Source organism: Alexandromys fortis, unplaced genomic scaffold (genome assembly GCF_014885135.2).
Source record: "Alexandromys fortis isolate MF-2015 unplaced genomic scaffold, M_Fortis_MF-2015_v1.1 scaffold_6, whole genome shotgun sequence".
Lineage (NCBI taxonomy): Eukaryota > Metazoa > Chordata > Mammalia > Rodentia > Cricetidae > Alexandromys > Alexandromys fortis.
The window spans coordinates 14306868-14324852 of NW_026067902.1; the positions used below are offsets into that span (position 1 = coordinate 14306868).

General features: G+C 44.4%; 1 long non-coding RNA gene across 2 annotated transcripts in view; it reads left to right on the forward strand.

Annotated features, from left to right (window-relative positions):
• Positions 1 to 17632, forward strand: part of LOC126496773 (uncharacterized) — a 71445-nt gene extending 53813 nt beyond the window's left edge. For both annotated transcript variants that reach the window (XR_007590423.1, XR_007590422.1), the window contains 5 exons: positions 768 to 865; positions 1904 to 4002; positions 9762 to 9999; positions 11052 to 11208; positions 17274 to 17632. This is a non-coding gene — a long non-coding RNA (uncharacterized lncRNA). The remainder of the gene's footprint in view (positions 1 to 767; positions 866 to 1903; positions 4003 to 9761; positions 10000 to 11051; positions 11209 to 17273) is intronic.
• Positions 17633 to 17985: the final 353 nt, after the last annotated feature.

The following is a 17985-nucleotide window of genomic DNA, read 5'->3' on the forward strand; positions in this document are numbered from 1 at the left end:
AAATAACAACACACAAACTGTATTCATTTAAGAACTGCTTGGCCCATGAACTCTAGCCCTTACAGGCTAATTCTCGCACCTGGACTAGCCCATTTCTAGTAATGTGTGTAAGCACCCCAGGGTGCGCTTACCAGGAAGATTCTAGCCTCCGTCCATCCTGGGTTTGAGCTTCATGCGTCTGCCTCAGAGCGCAGAGCTATCGTGTCTATCTGGCAGAGCTGAGCATGGCGTCTCTGCTCCAGAGAGCAGAGCTGTCGGGTCTGTCCGGGAGCAGAGCAGAGTCTGCCTGAAAAGTCTTACCTCACTTCCTCCTGTTTACTCCTCCCACCTATGTTTTAACCTATCAGGGCAAGCAGTTTCTTGATTTAATTAACCAATGAAATCAACAGATTGATATATGACACTCCCACATCAAGAAAACATCACTGATGCTGATTTCTGGTCCCTAACGTCCCACTTTTAGAATCATTTCTTTTCATTTGAAATCCCACAGCCTCACATATCCTGTCAGAGCAGCACAAAGCGGGCTAAGACACAACACATTTTATGGATCTACTCATGTATTTTCAGTGTGGGGCTACTATGAATAATGAACATTCATAGGAAAAGTTCTATCTGATCATGTGTGTTGTGGCTTGGATATGAGGTCTCCTGTAAAATGCTCATGTGTTGAAGTCCCGCTTCCCAGTGAGGCAGGGTCCTGGGGAAAGCGACTGTTGTGGGAGGGCTTTGATCCCGTCAATGTCTTACCTTTGATGATCTCATAGAAGGAAGAAGGCAGGGCCTAACTGGAAGTTACTGAAGGCATACCTTGGAGATACAACACCCCATGGACTCTTCCTTTATACTCCCTAGCCACCAGGAGGTAAGAACTCTCTGCCACATGCTCCCACTACCAAGATCTCCCGCCTCTCCTGAGACCCTATAGGCTCAGTAGGGAAACGCGTGTCTTATGAAAGGATATGCCCAGCCCCTTTCCATTCTCTTGCTCTCTTGCCTCTAATGCAGCTTGTTCAGTCTGTTTTCTTAGATCATCCTAGGACCACTCGCCTAGGGGTGGTGCCGCCCACAGAGGGCTGGATCCACATCAATCATCAGTGAAGAAAGTATCCACAGACAAGCCTAAAGGCCAATCTGAGGGGGGCATTTTCTCAGTTGACGGTCCCTCTACCCAGGTGACTCTAACTTGTGTTCAGATGACAAAAATCTAACCAGTGCAGCTGGCAGACATGGTGGCAGGAACTGGAAGCTGGCTAATCACATTCTCACCCCAACACTAGTGGGTGGGGGGTTCATAGGACTGGGGGAAAGCTATGTACCCTCAAAGGCTGACCCCAGTGACATATATCCTCCAGCAAGTCTTAAACTCCTGATGCTTCCCTAACCTCCCCGAAAAGAGCCACCATCTGGGGACCCAGTGTTCTAAGGGTATTTCTCATCAAAATCACCACGCATTGTGTACTTTTTCTTGGGCACATTCTAGGAGTTGAACTGCCAGGTTGGTTTGTGATTGTATGCCAAATACTTGTCTATCTGTGCAAAGAAGACCCCTTCAGCATCGCTAGAAGGAAACTAGATTTGGAGTATGATGATTCCCGTGGCTGCACATTAGATAGTTAGGAGATCTTTTATATTTAGTTTCAAAACTTGAAATCAGACCTACTGGGATAGCCATAACATAAGCTATTTTATAATTAAGTAAACAAACCCCAGAGTGAGTGTCATCCTCTGCCTCAGAGTCCTGCTGGAGTGGATAAGGCAGGATTTCTCCAGCTGCTGCCAAAAAATGCATTTGGCATCCGCTCAGAACCATGCCCTCTCCTGAGGCACTTTGAAAGGTCTAGCCTGAGTGACATTTGTAAGAAAACATGCTTGAAGTTACTGGGTCATTTTGTGTGCCTAGGAGCCAGGGCAGAGGGAGCGGCTGTGTGAGATGGAGCCAGCTGAAGCTGACAGGGCGGCGGAAAGGGTACGTGATGCTACGCGATGTTTCCAGACTTCAGCATCCACATGCTTGCTCAGTACTCGAAAGTCAGAGGAGGAAACTGGGATCCTGATTTCCATCCGGGTCCTGCCTTCCCCTACCATCAGTCACGGGGCTGCAAACCCTAAAGGACCTCACTGGAGCTATTACTGCTGTTTAAACCCTGAGAAGTCAAGGACCCAAATTTGTCTCTTCTTAGCTTTTCTAGATAAACTAATGCATATAAGAACCAAAGATCCCATACCCCGTGAACTGGGAAGAGCGAGGAGAAGACACACACGCTCCCAGTCCCATTCTTCTCTTGCATAACCAGCAGATCTCATCCAGTCTTTCAATTAATTCAATTAAGTTCCCCAAGCTTAATCATCTGGCGCCTGTTTCAAAGCTGGGCTGCTTCATGGTAGAGTGGAAAGGCAGCGTCACACCAGAAATCCAGAACAATTGGAAACAAAACGTGAAGCCTACTGGATAGACTGTGTGCTCGACATGCCCAAGGCCCTGGGTTCCATCCCCAGCACCGAACCAACCTCAAAACACCTGAAAAGAGGAGACAATTAGAAAGTTACAGGATAGCATTATCACGCTGCCTGGGCAGCCTTCCTCCATCTCCTGCACGCCACACAATAGCCTTCAAGACTGTCTTTGTTCTGGTGTTTCTCTGGGCTCTCTTGCCCACGGAGACTCCCCCCACCCCTTTCCTTCCTCTGGGTAGGTTTTAATTGGGTAGACACTGCTTCTCAGACTTGAAAGTACACAGGTGTCACCTGAGGTCTTGTTAAAACACGGATTCTGACTCAGCACATTGGGAGCAGCCCGAGAACCTGTTTCTCTAACAAGTGTGTGGGTGACACCAGTGAGCGCCATATGCTCCGGGATGGGTGGATTATTTGATTATTTTAAGTCTCTGCTTTCTGCGTTCTCTAGGGAGTAGGCAGAGGCTCCTGGGTGCCTGCCCTAAAGCAGGCACTCCTAGGCCAAAGAAACTCCTTTTCCAAGGAAGGAGAGCGCCTGATTTCTCTTGTGCTTCTTCAAGGGAGAACCCCGCCAGTCCTCTGTGACACTGTCCCAATTCTCTCGTTTCTTCAGAGACACTGAGGAACAGCCTTCTTATATTACATAACAGAACAGAAAAGTCACACTGGCATGGTTTCTAAACAGAGGGACTTTTAATAAGCCAGGCGTGCAGACATTACAAATTCTCATTTCGCCTTGCATTCTGTCATCTATCTTCTGGGAATGAGGCTTAGAGACCGTGGTGTAGCTCACTTAGAACAACAGACAATTGTCACAGCCTGTTAATTCCATCTGCTTCTGACGGGGAGGGGAAAATGGTTCCGTAGTGAAGTCAGAGGGGCTCAGACCCAGACAGGGGTTTTCCTGAGGGTCCCACAGCGAGAGCTATTGTATAATGAGAGGAGTGAAGGAAAGGAAAAAAAGAGCGCCAAGCGGCCGCCCGCCGGGTGATGGAGGCTTCTGTCTGCCAATCACGCTTGATGACGTTTGAGCCTTCTCTTCAGAAAACAACAACAACAACAACAAAACCCACAAACCACTGTCTGTGGGAGTCGCAGTGTAGATAAGGAGAGGAATGAAAGGGACGTTAGCTCCAGTCACGGTGGTGACGTGTTGTGTCTACATGTGGACTAGGCCTCTAACTGAAGTGCCCACTAATTACCAAGTGCTTTTGAAACCAAAAAGATCACTGCCTAAACATCCCTCAGTTTCTTTAGCTTAGATTTCTTTTTATAAATTGAAACTTTATTTAAAAAAAAATAAGACAGCGTGCACCCGAATTAATCAGACCTGAGATCTCTACATCTCAGTGTATAGACTTCTACGCAGAACAGTCATTAGGAAGCTGTGGATAGGTACATTGGATTTCACATTCATTTCATGACTAAGATTATTGGTTTCACTGTGTAAAATGTGTATAATTTCAGGATGACTTTAGCAGTCCACTTACTGTTGTTGGGAGCCAGGATTTTCCGCCATCCGACTTGGGACTTATGTCATCTTGGGTAAGCAGTTCAACCTTTTCGGCTTTCCTTATTGGTGAGCTGATGGAACAAACTTGTGCTATTTTCCAGTGTGTATCCCGCGGAATAAGTATTGGATTAAAATATGTCGTTCAAGTAACGGTGACTCATGTGGAGTTGGGGTTCGTTTCTTTGGTGCAGAGCCCTTATACACTAATCTATACTACGGATGCCAAAAGATGCTAGGATGTGCTATTTCCTGAAGAAACTACTATGTCCAATCTGATCACAAAGGCCACCTCCGTTCCTTCATTGCCTAGCCTCCCACCCTCTGAGTAAAAGCCCTTTTCTCTCCCATTACCTGCCTCCTAGCCTCTGAGTCAGAGGCCAGCCCCTCCTTCTCATTCCTTGTCCCCATTATCTGAGAGCCAGAGACCCACCCACCCCTCATCCTGTGAGTCAGAGACCCTCCCCTGTCCCCTACCCTCCAAGTTTTAACAGCACGTCTTGTGACTTGATGATTTGAATACAACTGGGAAATGATCATTATATAATACCTGAATTCTAAATAAGTTTACATAGTTAGACATTATGTTTAAATTTTTAAAATAAATTTAGTAGCTCCCATTCCTCAAGTTCCCAACTTAGAGATTTGCCAGAGCCTTCCTGCAAGCCTTGAAAAGTCTCCTTCCGTTCAGTCTTTGCGTTGACATATGAAGTTGATGTCAATTATAAAAGCTTGAGTGAATTCAATACTTTCATACATTGCAAGTCAAAGTTGTGTGCATCTGAAGCTAATTACTTAGGCTCCCGAGACTGTTCTTTAATTACTTGACCAGGGGAATGTTTGTATGATTTAAACATTAGCTTCAATATTCTCAGTCAAATGTTTTAGGCTCTTAGAAGAGCACATCAGATTGATTTTTATGGCCAAGCTAATGGTTGAAAACTTCTCTTGAAAGTGGTCCAGAGAAAGAAAATAGACTTCAGACAGGTTGATTCGAGGAGAGGGACAGATACAAGGGAAGCTAAAGTTCATTATCAGCTACCGTCTCGGGGAGCTAGAGAGTCCTCTAGGAGTCATTTCCAGGACAAGAAATTATGAGTTATCCATTTCCCTCAGCACTTGAGAGTCTTCCTCAGGGGGTGGCATCGTTGGTGCAGGAGCCCCAGTAGCAAGCAGGCTATTACAGTAACCCACGCGGTGAAGCCTAGCCGTCTATTCATTTTAATTTCTTGGGTAATTGGTTTCATCTATTAGCAGTCAGCCACATATTTAAGCCACAAATGACTTTTCTCCATTAAAAAAAAAATCAACAAAAAACTCTTTCCTCTTGGGTGTGATGGTCAACTGAGCCAATAAGCCTGGTGGATTTTGTTAGCTTCTTCTACCAATGACTTCCAACCCCCCTGGGATTGCTAAATAAGGTCTACTCAGCGATCCTGCCAATTATTTTTCCCTTTAACAAAAATGTCCCAGAAATGGTGTGCATTTTGCCATCAGTTTTCCTTGATTATAAAACGCAGATTTATAAAATGGACTTAGTGGAATTCACGATTTCCGCAGAAAACTGCGGACGGCAGTTTGATATGTCATTTTCAAAGGACGGGAGGAGCTGAGTGGCTTTTACGGTCCGCAGTAAAAGCGCTCCTTCCTAAGAGACAGCGCCGTGATTTTTATGTGTTTCTTGCGTCTCAAACGTGGATTTACTTGGACTACAAAACATTTACACTTTTCACAACCAACACGTTATTGACTTTGCAAAGGAAATGTGAAGAGACTCTCTGCTGCCTTCCCTGTCACCCGCCCCAAATGCCTGCGTTTTCTTCTGCTGTCGCCACTATTGCCCAATAACCAAGCCTGGGATAAACAAGCCGGTGTGGCCCATTGGAAGCTGGAGCTGAAATGTCCTGCCATGCTCATATGGGGAGAATGATGTGATTTATATTATTCTTGAAAGGATGACAGAAATCTGCTCAGAGCAGACAAAAATCCTCATTTGTAGTTGCCCGTAGCTGGAATTCTATGGCATTCATCGGGAAGTGTGTGATTTATATTCGTGCAAAGCTCTCACTTCCTGGGTACCACCAGCACTGATCTCCAGAGGCCTCCTCTCCAATTGTGAAACATGGTCAAAGGGAGAAAAAGAGGAAGGATTTATTACTTATAAGGTGAGAGCAAGAAAAGACAATATTCTATCTTGGAAGAGTCTTTGGGGTCAGTGAAGCTAGCTGGCTTACCAGAAATTTTCAGTGTTTCAAAATCTCATTATGAAAGATTCCAAACTCAAAAGATATTACTGTGATATCTACATGAATGAAGGGTAAACAGATTTTGTGAGTGGTCCTCTTATCTCTCTCTCTCTCTCTCTCTCTCTCTCTCTCTCTCTCCTTCTTGTTTTTGGATTTTGAGACAGGGTCTTACTATGTAATCCGGGATGGCCTGGAACTCTTTAGGTAGGCCAGATGGACTCAAACTCACAACTATCATCTTCCCTCTGCCTTCAGATATTAGGAGATGCCTAGCCTTTCCCTGATATAACTTTGTAAAATAAGTATTATGTCAAAATTACATTGAAACCCTCTTGTCATTCCCCCCTATTTGCTTTATATAAATGCAATTTTCAAAATTTCCCATGCATTACTGCACATGTACATGACTATAGTCCATGTGTGTCTTGAGAAACGTCTTAGGATCCCACCCACATATTTATAATTCATCTATTTACAAATCACTGGGTGGTTTTCTTTGTATCCATAGATAATTGGAGTCATTGTTACCTTGAATTCTACTGCTTCTTAATTACCTTAGAAGGAAATCCTGTGCCTTTTCTTGATCCCCTTCCATATTTCTTTATTATCATAATTCTACTCCTCAGGCACTGCTAATCTATTTTCTGTTCCCACGAATGTATCTGGAAATTCCATACTCACAAATTACATATGCGTGTGTTTTGTGCCTGGTTTCTTTCACTGAGCACAGTAGTTTGGGGCTTTGTTTATGTTGTAACACTCCATCATCACGTGCCTATGCCAGAATCCGTTTGTCAGCTGATGACAGACAGCTTTTTTTCTGCCTTTTGGCTCTTAAGAGTGATGTCACCATCAACATTTACATCTGTGTTATTGTTTCTTTGGGGTTGTACTAATGACAGCGTGTTGGTTTTCAATGCAGACAGTCCAGTTCATTGTAAATGCCACATGGGGCTTTGCTGTACTAACAAGTCTAATGTGTTTCTCTTTTCTCTCTGTCTTTGGTCCTCTGTGATATCCTTATGTCTCTGTGTGCATGTTGGGTGTCTTCCTCCCACAGATATGACTACACGGTAGACTTCTCTAGTCTGCATATTTTCCGCCAACATCTCCTTCAGCAAAGCAAACACATTTCAAACACATTTCACTCAAGACATAAAGGGTAGTCCTTACCCACATTTCTCCAAACTCATGACCTCTGTCGATATTTTGGCCTACATATCACTCATAACTTGCTTTAATATCCCCCTACCTGGGCATTAGTGCTGTTGAGCCCAGTCCCATGGGCTTATTGATTGTTTCCCCACTTCCTCTATAGAATTTCATAGAGATTGATTGCAGCTTCCTCTTGTATTTCTGTATCAATTTGAAATATTCTTTATAGATTATTTTATGTCCATTAAAAAAGATTTCAAGTATCTTCTCCTGGCCTTATCCATTTCCCTCAAATATTATTGCTCTTTTGTGCGATGTGTGTACATGTACATGGAGTGTGTGGATGGGAGGGTGTTGTGTGCACGCCATAGTGTGTGTGGAGGGCAGAGGATAATAGTATGGGGTCCGTTCTCTCCTTCTGCCTGTATTTGGAATCCAGAATCAAACTGAGGTGTAGATGGAGAGATGGAGATGGCTTGTTCATTCCCAGTCGCCTAGATCTGAATAATCACACAGGAACTATATTAATTACAGCACTCTTTGGCCAAAAACTTGGGCATATATCTTGCTAGCCCTTATATCTTAAATTAACCCATTTCTATCATTCTGTATTTTACTATGAAGCCCATGGTTTGTTACTTCTTGCTTCTTGGGCAGCTATATGATGTCTGCCTCCTTCAGCAGCTACATGGAGTCTCTGTCTCTTCTCTCTCTCTCTCTCTCTCTCTCTCTCTCTCTCTGCATTTCCTGCCTGGCTTTACACTGCTAAACTGTTAGCCGAAACAGCTTCTTTACTAACCAATGGTGATAAAACGTATTCACAGCATACAGAGGAGAATCCCACATCACTGAGGTCACCAAGCATTTTTCCTGCTGAGCCATCTCACCGGCCTCTGTTTTCCTCATTTTTTTCCCCTTGAGATAAAACATCTCACTGAACAGCCCAGGTTGGCCTGAATGTCCCAAGTGCTGGGATTACAAGTGTGTACCACCATGCCTGGTTTCCATTTTCCTAAAATAAAAAGAAAATATATCTTTTCTGGATAAGGTGAAATATATCTATAATCCCCAAACTCTGGAGGCAGGAGGATAATGATTATGAGGCCAACTTATGTTACATAATGAAGCTCTGTCCATATTAAATAAATTCATTGATTTTAAATTTTAATACAAATTTGCCAGTGTTTTTCTTTATGACACAAATATCTTACAGCCTGCTTCTAAAATTCCTTTCTGTGGGTTGAGATGGTAGCTTAGTTGGTAAAGTGCTTGCTATGGAGGAGTGAGAGCCTCAGTTGGCTCCCCAAAGTCCAAGGAAACACCGAGGTATAATGACCTGTGCCTATAATTCCAGGGCTGGGAATGTGCGGGAGAGAATGGGTGAGTCTTGGGTCCTAGCAAGAGACTCTGTCTAAAACACACCATGGGCGAATTGCTCATGAGCAGTACCCGAGGGTGTCATTGGCCCCCGTGTGATCAGAAATATACATGAGCATATGTGCACACACATAGATGTGTTCCCACTGTACACTCACATAAGCAATTCTTTCCATAGACAATGGTACTCTCCTTTGTTTTGTTTCTATGTAGAGCTTAGTTTGGGAATTTTTCATACTAAACCTTCAGTTCATTTGGAATTCTATATGTGTGTGTTTTCATGGAGTTAATTAAAAAATATCTAATTTTGTTTTTTAAAAATTATCTTTTTAAACACTTAATTGTCCTAGCATTGTATACTAAATACATTACTCCCCTTACCTTGAAATAACATTTTATGCATATATATATATAAACATGCATATATATGTATATACGTTGTATTAGGGGTATGTATAATTTGTGTGTATGGAGGAAAGAGTGTAGAAAGAGGAGAGTATTTATGTCTTGGCTCCATCTTTTGTTTACCATAGTGTCAAGGCCACATTATTATTTAACTTTATAGCTAATCTTGTATCTGAGACGATAAATCCTTCCCTCCACTTTTACGCTCATCTTCAAAATTATCTAAAATATGTATTATTTTTTGTTATTCCATTTACACATTAGACTACATCAAAATTGTTACTATACATGTGCTGAGTCCCATAAAAAGGTCTTTGGCCTTTTTTATGGCAATAGTATAAAATTTATACCTTTAATCTGTACTGATATAAATACGTAATGCAAAGTAGAGTTTCTAATTTCCAAGTGAGTTCATGGTCAAAAGGAAACAAGGAAACAGTATAGCAAACTCTAGGATCTTCACAACCATAACTGGACATCCACAGAGTGTTGTTATGTGTCAGCCGTTCCCGTGTGAAGATAGCCATTGATGGACTACGAAGATCATATCTGGTAAGCCAATCTAATAAACCCCTTTAAAACGGATTCGTCCTACCACTTCTGTCCTACAGAGAACCACAACTCACACCAGTGAATATCCCTGGAATCTCTCACTGCAGAGAATGAAACTGAACAAGAAGAGTCCCAGCTGCAGTGTTCTGCATCTATAAGGCTGCTCCTAGCCAGTGACATCATGTGGCAGTGATCTTTCTGGATCCAGTAGAATCAGTAGCCTCTAACAGGCTCAGTATGGTGGTATGCTGTGCTCTCAATGTTCAAGAGGCAGAGGCAGGAGGATCTCAACTTAAGGTCAGACTGGGCTGTCTCAAAAGTTGACAATGGGTTTTTGTTCCTACAGCACAAACTGGCTTTGTGGGAGCCTAGGTAGTTTGGATGCTCACCTTACTAGGCCTGGATGGAGGTGGGTGGTCCTTGGACTTCCCACAGGGAAGGGAAACTTGATTGCTCTTTGGGCTAACGAGGGAGGGGGACTTGATTGGGGGAGGGGGAGGGAAATGGGAGGCAGTGGCAGGGAAGAATCAGAAATCTTTAATAAATAAATAAAAATTAAAAAAAGTTGAAAGTATCTCAAAAACAAAGAAAAATCAACATTTTCACGTACCACCTTGAATGCGTGGAATGCCCAGACCTGCATACTGATTGTGTTTTTAAAGAAAAATTTAGCTGAATGAAACTGCAATGAATAAATTTTAAAGAACAAATACTGGTAAAGGGAATATTTACCAGGCTTAAGTACAGCAACTATTAATGTGTAATCTCAGCACAGTCTCAAAATTTACAAAAGCGGGTGGAAGAGATGACTTAGTGGCCAAGGGTGCCTGCTGCCAAGCCTGACGAGCCCCGTCCCATCCTCACGTGGTCAAGAGAGAGAAGTCGACTTCAGAAAGCTATGCTCTGACCTCCACGTGAAGTCTGTGGCAGATGTGTTTCTGTGCCTCTAAGTTAGTTAATAAACATGCAGGCACAAACATGTGTGCATATATGCACATCCTTTGAGTTTTCTCTTCTGGCGCCATGTCCTTCAGCCTCTTTCTTTCCTTGTGGGCTCATCTTCAGCATACACTCTGCCTGCCCATCCTTTTCCTGATGGCTTGGGCTGCAAGCCTAGGCTGGTTTGAATTAACCTCTGCCGGGTATAAAGGGACACCACCCACACCAAGGCCCTATCAGGCAGCACGGGAGTCCCTGAGACAGGCTGCTCACTGGGGCTCCAGACCACACTAGGTACAGAAAGGACTGCAGCTTTTCTCTTTGACTAGAACCCAGCAGATTCTTAGGAGCTGACTTCTCGTCGTGGGCGACACATGCATGGGCCTGCCTTTCATTTTGTTTTCCTTCAGGGAAAGATTACATTGTCACCCAACTCTCGAACAGAAACTGACAGACTTCGACATCACGCTGCTAACAAGGGATGTTTCCAAGGCCACCCTTCCACAGAGACTGGCATTTTCAGATGAGCCAGCTTCACCGGGAAGACTGTTCCCAAAACCTGGCGAAGTGAGTGTTTCTTTTGCTCTGAACACTGCCAGCCCCATGCTGGCTCTGGGGACCCTGCCTCATACGTTTCCAGTTCTTCCTGTTGTTTGTTTTGCCACTGTTGTTTTTCACCTCTTGTTTGGATTCCGCTTTTGTTTCTGGTACCTTGTGAATGTGTATGTGAGCATGATGTTGAGTTTTCGCAGCGCTCTCTACCTGGAGGATCTCTGCAGCTGGAGGACCTTAATTCCTCTTTCTCCGCTGTCTTGTTCAGAAAGACCCCCCTCTGCAGTCAGTTACTAGCAGCGTACGGGCTCTGGAGCAAGAAGGCCCGGGAAATGCAGCAAACTGGAAATTATTCAGGACCTTGAGAACACGGGTTTGCCCAACAACAGACACCCTTGCCTTGCCATTTCTATAAATGACTTCTCAAACTGTGCTATGCACTAGGAAGTAGAATTAATGTTTAGGGAAACAAATACAAGAAATTCTTTATGGCCTCTGTGATGAAGGAAAAGTAACCACACAGTTTGTCAGGAGATAGAGAAGCCCAGGGATGGAAGTCCTGGAATCTGAGATACTGACCAGTGTCCCCTTGCCTAAGAACAGGGAGTCCTGTTAGATATGCACCTGTCTCCATCCCCAAATGCTAGAGAACAGCACGCCATCTGGACGGTGCAGAAGATAAGAACCTGTTAGTTTAGAATAATCTCAGGCTCCTCGCTCTTCTGTCTTACCAGTCAGCCGTCGAGGAAAGAGAGATCATATTACTTTGCTAGAAATTGTTAAGAAAGGAAAACAAACATAGAAAGCAGGACGCCATGTCACCGTAAACGCCTAAGAGGCCGACAGTTTGGGAATGAGGACATCCTGGAAGAGCATGCGGGTCTCCGGCTCGAGGTGTTTTCTGCTCTTCTCCCCATTCTACCCCTGCACATTACTGTGACAAAGTAATCATGTTTTGGGGAGAAAAACCACCATCCCAGAGGACTTCATGGCATCTAGATTATTTGGCTTTTGAAGCTGCGGCGTGTTTGTACCCCACCTCCCAGCTGCTTCCTCTGTGTGGCCAGCCTTCCGTTTTTCTTCAGGTGATCTAGTGGAGTCCTGACTGGCCTCAGCCAATCCCAGCCACTCCTTTTTCCTGGCAGTATCTGAGTCTGATGGCAGTTGTGTGACCTATGGCATGAGAGCTGGGTGTGGGGGGAGCTGGTAGAAGATTTCCAGAAGGCTCTTCCTTCTCAAAAGAGATAAAAGAAGCTTGATGTGACAGTCCAGTAATCCAGTGCTCAGGAAACTGAGGCAAGACTATCAGAAGACGAACTTGGGAGACCCAGTGAGCCTGTTTCAGATGGGCATAGTGGACAAACAAGTGATAGCGAACAAGTCTATTGTCTGATCGGACACTGTTGTCTGTCAGTGTTGTTTCTGGTTGTGGAGTCATCTGGTGAGTGTGAGGAACACCCTCTCAAGATGAGGCCAGTGTGCTGGCATTATTACACTGTCTGCTGGTGTTCTCGTGTTAACTTGACACAAGCTAGAGCCATTTGCCCCAGCTGAGAAAATGCCATCAGATTGGCTTATGGACAAGACTATGGTGCTTTTTCTTATTAGTGATTGGTGTGAGAGGGCCCTGCCCACTGTGTTATCACTGGGCAGTTGGTCCAGGCTGAACAAACCATGGGGAACAAGCCAGTAAGCAGTGCCCCTCCATGGCCTCTGTATCATCTCCTGCCCCAACTTCCCTTCATGATGGATTGCCAGCTGGATATGTAAGCCGAGATAAACCCTTTCCTCCCAAGTTGGTTTTTTTTTTTATTACAGTGATAGAAACCCTAATTGAGGCACAGTGGACAGAAGGAACCATCACAAACAGAACAGTTCTTAGCAGCCAACCGCCAAGTAAACATTCGAATCTTTCTTCTTGGTTTATTTGTTGGTTATTTTCTCGTTAAAACTGCTAGCTCTTGGTGGCTGTCCATCTTAGGCTTCCAACTGTGAACTGTCAGGGACAGTGTGATGCAGGTCTTTGGGGCTGTCCCAGGACAGCAGGGAAGATGTCTGTGTGACACCAGAGGATTTGCTCTTTCCTAGGAACCCTAGGCTCTGACAGCTGGTGCCAAAGTAGAAAAACACCCCCAGAAGGTCAGACATATGCCTTACTCCCTATTCCTCGATCCAACCAACCCAATTACAGACACAGAGACAGAGGCCCACTGGGAGTTGAATTCCCCACCTCCATTCCCCATTGCCACCCTTATTCCAACTCTGCTGTATGATGCTGTACAGACACACTTTCATTCGGAGGTGGGAGAATAAAACCAAGAGTGAAAGACTCAAGATTCTGGAAAGAATAAGGAGGCAATGGAGGGCCCAATGTACCACCAGGGATTGTTTACCTCTTTCAGTGACTAGTAAGTGTGTGTGTGTGTGTGTGTGTGTGTGTGTGTGTGTGTGTGCGCGCGTGCGTGCGTGTGCTTTGAGGAGGTCTCAGTCAGTCTCTCTGCTTCCTGCTTAGTTTCTGTCTCCATCATCACCTGTCTTGGGCTTCTGTCCCTGGTGGCTGGGGTCCCAACAAAATACAGGGGATTTACAGTTCAAACAAGAAGATAATTACCCAGAAATCACATTCAAAACTACACTGACTAAAGAGTCGCTAGAGAAAGAAAAGTTTTATGAAACCTTTTCCTTCTCACAGACTTGGTCCTGGGTCTGGGGAGCACACCCTGTGTGTGAAAACAGGCTGTATTTACTTGGATTGAAAGCCCTTCCAAATGCTTAGAAGATGGGAAAGTTTGTCACTGATGTAGAAGAATTGATGCTTATCTTGTTAACTGTCAACGCTCAAAAAAAAAAAAATCCGCTAAAAATCCCAAAAATCAACTTTGGTTAGATCCCAAATGCTGTTGCTACACCAAAGAAATGAGAAGTCGGACTTCTCATTTGTGCAGGCAAAAATTACGATGCATGTCATGCTGTCATTATACAAAGTGACTTTTTTAAGTAAATAAAATAAACAAGCAAGCAAACACACACACACACAAACCCCTCAGAGGCACACCAATGCCTCAACCTGGAGCAATAAAGCTGTGTTGAAACACTTGCCATTAGCGACCATCTGGTGTCAGCAACTGGGATGTCATCCTGACAGTGTTGGCTCATGCCTTGGCCTCTTGTTGAAGAAGCATCTCTACTGACAACGCAACATTTAGGGGCCCACCCTGGGTGCTGTGATTCTCTGAGTTCGGAGTCTAGTGACCCCCTATTTGTTTGCTGTTCAGGGTTTCCTAGACTACTTTTGGAATCAGAGAAAGTTTGCACCCAGTGTTTCCTTGCGACTTCTCCCAATGCCCTGCCCCTGTCAGCATCTTTTGTGTAGATCACCGATAGGGAAGGCTGGCTGCCTTTGATAAATCTTGGCATTGAAGGGAATAGGTCCGAAAGATGAGAAGAGCTACTTGCTTGATCAGTCTTCCTCTGCTGCTCTCGAGTTTTCTAACTTGAGCTTTTAGACTATTAATAGTTGTAATCTACAGTCACACCAAAGGCAAAGTTATTTTCTGCTTGTAGTACTGCAGATCAAGAAATCTTAGAACACAGAAGCCAGACAAATGACAGCTACATTCACAGATTTCCAGACAACATAGCAAAGAACTCTTAATGCATGCAGATAGAGGTGCAAAGTGAGGAAAAGGCTTCTATTAATGCTCTGAATGCATTGAGTTCACTAGTTTTTGCCTTTTAGATTTAATCTCTCACTGCATGGGAAGAATGTGGCCAGAGGAGGGTATATAGGTAGGGTCTGGATGACACCTGCTTGTTGTCCTTTATTCTTCCCCCAGTGGGTTTTGTTATAACAGAGCCAATAAAAAGCACTTTTAATTTTCTAGGGCAATCTTCCAGTGTTCAGACAACATAATCTTCTCTGAGATCAAGTTTCTGACCGTCTTTCATTAAGCTGCTTGAACCAGCAGGGAAAGTTCAGTAAGAAAGAGTGGGTCACTGTGAGCTACAGTAACATCCAGTCTGGCAAGATAGGTCCAGTGGTACAATAATGGCACAGTTGTCTCAGGAATAACCAACAGTTGTCCGCTTCAATTTAAGGCCATTCGTAGGAGGGAACTCATGTCTAGAACTGTAAACTGGCTAAAATTCCAAGGCCTGAAAGATCAGAGAGGCTAAGGGAAAATCTATTACTACCATTTTTTGATAAGTTGACATTTATTCAAGTGCCTTCTAAATACTTATTCTTCTAACCATAGGCGATGAATGTTCTTCTTTCTGCAGTGCATGTTAGCTAACACAGAGACCCACTCACAGCTGGTCAGAGTGTAGTAATAACTGACTGTGGAGTCTGTGGAGTGCTCACTCCCAGATGAGCCATCTCCATTACTCCTTTGGTCCTTAAAGTTCAGGGAACATCGCTGAAGAGGAGATGAGATTATTGTAAGAGCCAGGAGACCAGGAGTACTACTGTGAAATATCTTCTGGGTAGGACAGGGATATTGTTTCTGTGAACTCTCTAAAGCTGTGGCTGCCTTCACAATACCTGTGAAAGACCACACTGGCCAACATGAAAGCATGGATGAAGGGCAGACTCACTAGGCCCCAGGCTTAGTTGTGGAGCCACAGGCATTTAATGGCTTCTTGGGGAAAGATAGTCAGCTTTATTCAGGGAGATGGTCCCTGGTCCAAAAGACAAGCGGTGCTACATTCATGTGTGTATGGACAGAGCTAATTGGACTCGGTGGGTTATACTGTGGAGGAAAAGTCTGTAAGAATCTGTTACTGTGAGACTGATTGACTGATTAGAATTTCAGTGCTGTGGGGGATTGAAATGTTACATGTCGAGAGACTAATTACCTTGTCTTGGGCTGACTCTAGCCCTCTGGACCAGCCAGGCCGGGCCCACCTCTGGGTCTGAACTAATATCTTGTGACTAATAGATAGGAACTTTTTGGAATCTATTAAGGTGGCAGAACTCTACAGTCCACCAATGTGAAAGCTACGAATGCCATCAGATAGCATCGTGGGCCTATAGGAAAGTTTCCCCCGTCTTCCTATATCTGTTTCTCTGGGGTCCCCACCAATGTCTTTTAACCTTGCCTTGGTTTCTGACTTCCTTGGTTCTGTAAAACTATACAAACTTCATGATGCAGTTTCCATGTTGGAACATGGAATTTTCAGTAGTCTAAATATTTGTTCCAGTGCCATGGCCATTCAAAGGAGTTCCAGAATAAACCATTTCTTATTTCTGTTAAGATGAGAAGTGCGATTTTTTGCATCAGCAATACAAAATCATATGTGATATTACATATTATATATGTAATATTTTTTAAAATATAAAGAAAGGGACATGAAGTTGAGAGGGGGTGTGGGTGTGTGAATATGACAAAATTGCCCTGTATTCGTGCATGAAATCCACAAAGAATTGTAAAAGAGACAGCGTAGGCTAAGAGAGATCTTAGCAGTGCTCAATAGGCCATGTGCACAATATGTTTGCATCTGCAATCAACTTGTGTGAAAAACACAAACCACTGGGACTCCTGTGAGAGGTTGACTTCGTCAGATTATTTGAAGCAGGAAGACCCAGCTTAAATTTGGGAGGGATCTTCTGGTGGCTTCCCAGATAACAGGGCATGGAAGAAGCTGTCTTTTGGCTGTGCGCCCTCTCACTTTCTAAGGAGCTCCTTTATGCTGTCACTGTAACTGTCCTTCACTGAGAGCAGAACTTCAGGCTTCCAGCAAAGACCAGCGGCTCTCCAGGCCTTCTCCAGGCCTTCCGTGCCAGACTAACACTGTTGAGACTTCCAGCCTCATGGACTGACAATTATATGATTCCCAGCCTTCCCTGCTCCCCTATCCAACCTTCCTTTATCCCAATCATTCTGTTTCCCCAAGTTCCCCCAATCCTCCCCTCTTAGTTAAGGGAGCCACCTTAGGGTTGGCAAGAGACTTGAACCTAGAGTGGCTCCCAGGAGCCCAAGGCGATGTCCCCAGTTAGTCCCTTGGGAAGCTGAGGATAGGGAACCTGAAATGACCCTATCCTATAGCAATACTGACGAATATCTTGCATATCATCATAGAACCTTCATCTGGTGATGGATGGAGATAGAGACAGAGACCCACACTGGAGCACTGGACTGAGTTCCCAAGGTCCCAATGAGGAGCAGATGGAGGGAGAACACGAGCAAGGATGTCAGGACCACGAGGGGTGCACCCACCCACTGAGACAGTGGGGCTGATCTATTGGGAGCTCACCAAGGCCAGCTGGACTGTGACTGAAAAAGCATGGAATAAAACCGGACTCTCTGATCATGGCGAACAATGAGGGCTGATGAGAAGCCAAGGACAATGACATTTTGATCCTACTTCATGTTCCGGCTTGGTGGGAGCCTAGCCAGTTTGGACGTTCACCTTCCTAGACATGAACGGAGGGGGGAGGACCTTGGACTTTCCACAGGGCAGGGAACCCTGACTGCTCTTTGGACTGGAGAGGGAGGGGGAAAGGGATGGGGGGAGGGGGAGAAGGGTGGGAGGAGGGGGAGGGAAATGGGAGGCTGGGAGGAGGTGGAAACTTTTTTTCCTTTTCTCAATAATAAAATAAAAAAAAAGATTCCCAGCCTTTCCAGTGTGAGATGCTAAATCCCCTTTCAATATGTGTGTGTGTGTGTGTGTGTGTGTGTGTTTATTCTATTTACTCTATCCTTTAGAAAACATGACATATGCATAATGCTGCCTTCCCCAGCAAATATGCAACCATGCTCTATTCCTTACACAGTCTGGGGTGTGGGTTCA